Below are 7,056 nucleotides of genomic sequence, written 5' to 3' on the forward strand. Positions count from 1 at the left end.
GGCTAACAAACACATGAAAAGATGCTCAACATCACTCATTATCAGAGAAATGCAAATCAAAATCACAATGAGGTATTATTTTATGCCAGTCAGAATGGCTGCTTTCCAAAAGTCTACAAGCAATAAATGCTGGAGAGGGTGTGGAGAAAAGGGAACCCTCTTACACTGTTGGTGGGAATGCAAACTAGTACAGCCACTATGGAAAACAGTGTGGAGAGTCCTTTAAAAACTGGAAATAGAATTGCCATAGACCCAGCAATCCCACTTCTGGGCATACACACTGAGGAAACCAAAATTGAAAGAGACATATGTACCCCAATGTTCATCACAGCACTGTTTATAATAGCCAGGACATGGAAGCAACCTAGATGTCCATCAGCAGATGAATGGATAAGAAAGCTGTGGTACATGTACACAATGGAGTATTACTCAGCCATTGAAAAGAATACATGTGGATCAGTTCTAATGAGGTGGATGAAACTGGAGCCTATTATACAGAGTGAAGTAAGCCAGAAAGAAAAACACCAATACAGTATAATAACACATGTATATGGAATTTAAAAAAGATGGTAACAATAACCCTGTATGTGAGACAGCAAAAAAGACACAGATGTATACAAGTCTTTTGGACTCTGTGGGAGAGGGCAAGGGTGGGATGACTTGGGAAAATGGCATTGAAACATGTATAATATCATATGTGAAATGAATCGCCAGTCCAGGTTCAATGCATGATACAGCACATTTGGGGCTGGTGCCCTGGGATGACCCAGAGGGATGGGATGGGGAGGGAGGTGGGAGGGGGGTTCAGGATGGAGAACACATGTACACCCACGGCTGATTCATGTCAATGTATGGCAAAACTAATACAATATTGTAAAGTAGGAAAAAAAAGAAAATACCTGTTTTCCTTCAGCCTGACCAAAAGAGTACATTGCCAAGCTTTTGAATTTTTGCCAGTGTGGTTTGGCATATGCAGCATAGATTTGTAAAACTAATGTTAAGAAGTGTATACAATAGTGGATATAATTTTTTAAATTTGAATATATTTGCTTTTGGATAGATGTATTCACCTATGTCGGAGAAGGCAATGGCACCCCACTCCAGTACTCTTGCCTGGAAAATCCCATGAACGGAGGGGCCTGGTGGGCTGCAGTCCATGGGGTCGCTAAGAGTAGGACATGACTGAGTGGCTTCACTTTCAATTTTCACTTTCATGCATTGGAGAAGGAAATGGCAACCCACTCCAGTGTTCTTGCCTGGAGAATCCCAGGGATGGGGGAGCCTGGTGGGCTTCTGTCTATGGGGTTGCACAGAGTCAGACATGACTGAAGCGACTTAGCAGCAGCAGCAGCATTCACCTATGTGGCTCAGTAGTAAAGAAATTGCCTGCCAATGCAGGAGACGCAGTTTCAATCCCTGGGTAGGGAATATCTTCTGGAGAAGGAAATGGCAACCTACTCTAATGTTCTTGCCTGGAAAATCCCAAGTACAGAGGAGACTGGCGGGCTACAGTCCATGGGCTCACAAAAGAGTCGACATGACTTAGCAACTGAGCAACATTCAACTATGTAGAGCATCTGTTTTGGCATGTTCTTTTTTTGTCACTTGTCACTAAAGCTATTTGGCCAGTGGATGTCACCCTTGTACTGCTTTAAGGAATAGGACAATAGCTCTCTTTAAAAATCCACTCCATGTGTTCATTAGATAAACCATGCAAGAGTTTCCAAGGAACAAGTCATTTTTGAAAAGCCTAAGATTAATATGCTTAATGGGAGGGAACTTTTTGAAGGGCTAAAATCAGCATGTTCTGATTTAAACTGTATAATAGATGTGAGCTGATACCTAAAATCAGCCAAAGTAAGGACAAAATTAATGAGCAGTGAGAACTAAACCTTGATCGTATGGCTCTTTGGTGTATGTAAACATTAACAGTTTGGCATTTTTGTCCTTGGTGAAATATCCTGTGAGGGATCCGAGAACTAGAGGGAGGGTGTTTACCTGCACTTCTACAGACCCCTCTCCAGCCCAGGGCAATGGACAATCTCTAAACATGAAATGAAAATCTCTTAACTCTTGCAGTCTCTCTCCTAACACTACCTTCATAAAATCCATCTTTAAATTAATTCCTAAAGCATTATGCATTTTTTAATTGGCAAGATCAGTTTTCATTCCAATCTCAAAGAAAGGCAATACCAAAGAATGTTCAAACTACCACACATTTGCACTCATATCACACACTAGCAAAGTAATGCTCAAAGTTCTCCAACCTAGGCTTCAACAGTTTGTGAACTGAGAACTTCCAGATGTTCAAGCTGTACTTAGAAAAGGCAGATGAACCAGAGATCAAATTGCCAACATCCATTGGATCATAGAAAAAGCAAGAGAATTCCAGAAAAACATCTACTTCTGCTTCATTGATTATGCTAAAGCCTTTGACTGTGTGGATCACAACAAACTATGGAAAATTCTTCAAGAGATGGGAATACCAGACCACCTGAGCTGCCTCTTGAGAAATCTGTACGCAGGTCAAGAATCACCAATTAGAATTGGACATGGAACAACAGACTGGTTCCAATTTGGGAAGGGAGTATGTCAAGGCAGTCTATTGTCACCCTGCTAATTTAACTTCTATGCAGAGTACATCATGTGAAATGCCAGACTGGATGAAGCACAAGCTGGAATCAAGATTGCCAGGGGAAGTATCAATAACCTCAGATACACAGATGATACCACCTTTATGGCAGAAAGTGAAGAGGAACTGAACAGCCACTTGATGAAGGTGAAAGAGAAGAGTGAAAAAACTGGCTTAAAACCCAACATTCAAAAAACTAAGATCATGGCATCTGGTCTCATCATACCACGACATCTGGTCTTATCATTTCATGGCAAACAGACGGGGAAACAATGGAAACAGTGACAGACTATTTTCTTGGGCTCCAAAATCACTGCAGATGGTAACTGCAGCCATGAAAATAAAAGACACTTGCTCCTTGGGAGAAAAGCTATGACCAACCTAGACAGCATATTATAAAGCCAAGACATTACTTTGCCAACAAAGGTCTGTCTAGTCAAAGCTATGGTTTTTCCAGTAGTCATATATGGTTGTGAGAGTTGGACCATAAAGAAAGTTGAGCACTGAAGAATTGATGCTTTTGAACTGTGGTGTTGGAGAAGACTCTTGAGAGTCTCTTGGACTGCAAGGAGATCCAACCAGTCAATCCTAAAGGAAATCAGTCCTGAATATTCATTGGAAGGACTGATGCTGATGCTGAAGCTCTAATACTTTGGCCACCTGATGTGAAGAACTGATTCATTGGAAAAGACTCTGATGCTGGGAAAGATTGAAGGTGGGAGGAGAATGGGGACAACAGAGGATAAGATGGTTGGATGGCATCACCAACTCGATGGACGAGTTTGAACAAACTTTGGGAGTTAGTGATGGACAGGGAAGCCTGGCATGCTACAGTCCATGGGGTCGAAAAGAGTTGGACACGACTGAGCGACTGAACTGAACTGACTGAACTGAAGATTGATCTTAAGAACTGGGGGATCCTTGAACTGGTTACTTTTTTCATTAAAGGGAAAGAAAAATCTTATCTAGCCTGTGGCATTTTAATATTAATTATTGTTTCTCTTTAATATTCATTATCATTCTTCTTTAATATTCATCATTGTTTACTTCAGAAGATCAGGTAATTTTCAAATCCAAGAGAAAGAAAAAGTTAACTTCAGAGGTTAGAGCTGTGTTAATCATCAATCTGACATATTTGTTATCAAAATTAATTAAATGAACTTATTTTTAAATAGATATTTTATCAGGAGAGTCCCAGCAGAAAAATGGTAGCATACACAAATTAGGATACCTCACAAAAGGTTCTGAGAGTCTTAAAGGCCACAAACCCTCGTTGGTTTAGCCCAACTCCTCATTTCTAGTATAAGCTCAGTATTCAGAAAACATAATTACGGTTAATGAAACTGACAACAGATGACGCACACTGAGTTCTGACATCCATAGTTAGATCCCTCAGGATGGCAGACCTTAGCCAGGTGTGGCCGACAGGTCGCCTCCATTCTGAATCTCTCCCTCCACACGGGGCAAGTCCTGCCACAGGTTGTCACCTGCTGGCTTCGTCCAGTTTGGGCCTTGGTTCCAGTTGCCAGGCCATCTGGGGTTCTTGCTTAGACTCTTCTTCCAAGGTCATCAGAAGTGCAGTCTTCATGAGGGAGTTCTCAGAATCGCCCTCTTCCTTCCACTGTGCTTGCTAAGCATTCGTTGTTCACCACGTGTGACCACGGGGCTGTCTGTCTCATTCTGCTCGTGAGGCCCTGTGGCTTCTGTGTGCTTCTCATTTGAGCATTCTAACTTTTCTGGCCGTGGCCTCTCTGTTCTTCCCACAAATGGTTATGGAAAGAGTTTGCAAATCAGTTCTGTAAATATTGGGCCTTTTTTTTTTAAGGAAAGATTAAACTGTGTGGATAGTAGAGGGTGATGGTGAATTTAAGAGAGTTCCCACTTTATTACCTTCCATTCCTTGAGCAGGAATTTCACTCAGTCTGCCTAGCAACCTTGATTTTAGGAGCTGAACATGTAAATCACTCACTGCGGTTTGAGAGGGATAGTGTTTTACCTAGAATTTCTGACAGTTTTGCAAAAGCTGAAATTGAAAATTGGCTGAGCATTCCTGAAGAATCCATCATCATTCTAGTCTGCTGATGCATTGCAATCAGCAGGTTGAAGCAATCTGGGCATTCTATTTCTTCCAATAAATATGCATCTGCCAATTAGTTATAGATGTATGTGCTCAGTCGCTTCAGTCTTTTCCGACTGTTTGCAACCCTCTGGATTAGAGCCCATCAGGCTCCTCTGTCTGTGGGATTCACCAGGCAAGAATACCGGAGTGGGTTGCCATGTCCTTCCCCAGAGATCTTCCTGACCCAAGAATCGAACCAGCATCTCTTTCTTAGGTCTCCTGCATTGGCAGGTGGGTTCTTTACCACCTGGAAGCCCCTGGTTATAAACACCTAATAATAATAGTTAACTCTATTGTGTGTTTCCTGTGTACCAGGCACTGTTTGAAACACTTTACTTGTGATATCTGACATAATACTCATAGCAACTCTCTGAGGTAGGTACTCTTAATATCCCCACGTTATGGGTGATGAACTTCTAGCCATCTAAGTAGAAAAAGACAGAATGAGAAAACTGTTAAGTAAGCCAGAGAGTTCTGGGGAGTGTGGGAACTCCACCAAGAGCAAGCAGGGCGGATCAGCCCCAGTGGATGCGCACAATACCCAGACAGAGAGAGCATCAGTCAGTGTGTAGCCTGATGGGGGAGCTGCCCCTTCTGTGAGTGGGACGGCCTCTTACTGACCTTTTCATCAGACTGAGTAAAGAGGTGAGACACCGAACAGTAAACCAAAGCAGGGCTTCCTACGCCCAGGACTTGAGGGCAGAGAGGGAAGGAGAAGGCCCACACCTCTGTCTTCAGTTATAAGACAACCTCCCCCTGTGCCCAAAGTGCCCTGGGGCGGCCTCTCCCGGGAGGCAGGGGCTTCCTGGTGGGAATGAGGCACAAGTAATCCATCCTCCCTGTGTTCCTAGAGAAGGCAATGAGCAGCTTGGGAAAGACTGGGCAATAGTCCTACGTCATGTTTCATTTAATGCCTTTCAGGGGCTGTGGCGGAAGCAGCCCACCTTATCCTCTGCAGGCACATAGCATTTCTGCACGTGCAAGCCCAGCTTCCAGCTGCAGCTCTTGCCTTCAGGGCTGGCTGTGGCCCTCCTCCAGCGCCCACTGGGCCCATGCACAGGGTACGCTGGAAGTTACAGACAATTAATACCAACTCAGGAGTTGGTGGATAAATATCATATCCCCCTTGCCACACACGTACTTATTCTGCACTTGTTCCAAGTTCCCCAGAATAATTTTGCCCCATTTATGCACGTAGGTAACTTATTTGACAGTATATGCCTTTAAGGCCATCATAGGCCCTTCTTTGTGTCTCCTGGGATCACCCCCAGGTTCAATGATTCTGTAGAAGGATTCGTACAACTCAGCATATAGTCGTACTTGTGATCATGACTGATTATAGCTAGAGGACACAGAGCCAACTCAGCAAAGGGAAGAGGCACATAGGATGAAGTCCAGAGGACCAGGAACATGCTCCTAAGAATTCTTTCCCAGTGAGTCAAACGGGATGTTGTTCCTTCCCCCCGCAACAAGTTGTTAAAGCCTGTGAGAAATGTCATCTGCCAGGGAGCTCTTGAGAAACTCAGTGCCCAGTGTCTCTGTCTCTCTCTCTCTTTTTTTTTTTTTTTTTTGGAGGGGGGAGGTGCACTGGGTCTTAGTTGCAGCACACAGGATCTTTGATCTTCTTTGTGGCATTCTAACTCTTAGTTGCGGCATGTGGGATCTAGTTCCTTAGCCAGGGATCAAACCTGGGCTCCCTGCATTGGGAGCACAGAGTCTTAGCCTCTGAACCACCAGGAAAGTCTCACCAGTGTCTTTCCTGAGAGGTGTTCACAGAGATACCCTCTCCCTGGCCTGTGCCCTAATTCCAGAAGGAAAGCCCCACCCACATTATTTGCACAGTTTAGGCACAGTGAGCCATTCTCAGAAGGGTTTTAGGATCCTTCTCCAAATCCAGGTTCTCGGATGCCAGCCAAGTGCCCCAGGATAGCAGTCCCAGACCTTCATGTTACTGCTTTTCTCCACCCCCAAGATCCCTGCCTCAGGGTTCACTTAACCCAATCTAATCCTGGAACATGCCCCTCCTCTGAGGGCACCATCCAGGAATTGTGTCACAAAGTCAACAGATTTGGTTTTAAAACTCCTTCATGTTTCTCCCATTTTCACGGTGCTTTGCATTCATATCAGGTGATATTATACAAACTGAAAAGAACTGAACACATGGTAGAGTGGCTCGACCCCTGTTCTAGGAATTGAGAACCCTAACTTCTATCTGCACATGCCTCACTTAAGGACTGACTCACATGGTAGATTTCAGTTTGTTATCAACAATAATCCCTTGTTATTCCTGTTTTAGTCCATTCAG

This window comes from Ovis canadensis, chromosome 1 (genome assembly GCF_042477335.2).
Source record: "Ovis canadensis isolate MfBH-ARS-UI-01 breed Bighorn chromosome 1, ARS-UI_OviCan_v2, whole genome shotgun sequence".
Classification (NCBI taxonomy): Eukaryota; Metazoa; Chordata; class Mammalia; order Artiodactyla; family Bovidae; genus Ovis; species Ovis canadensis.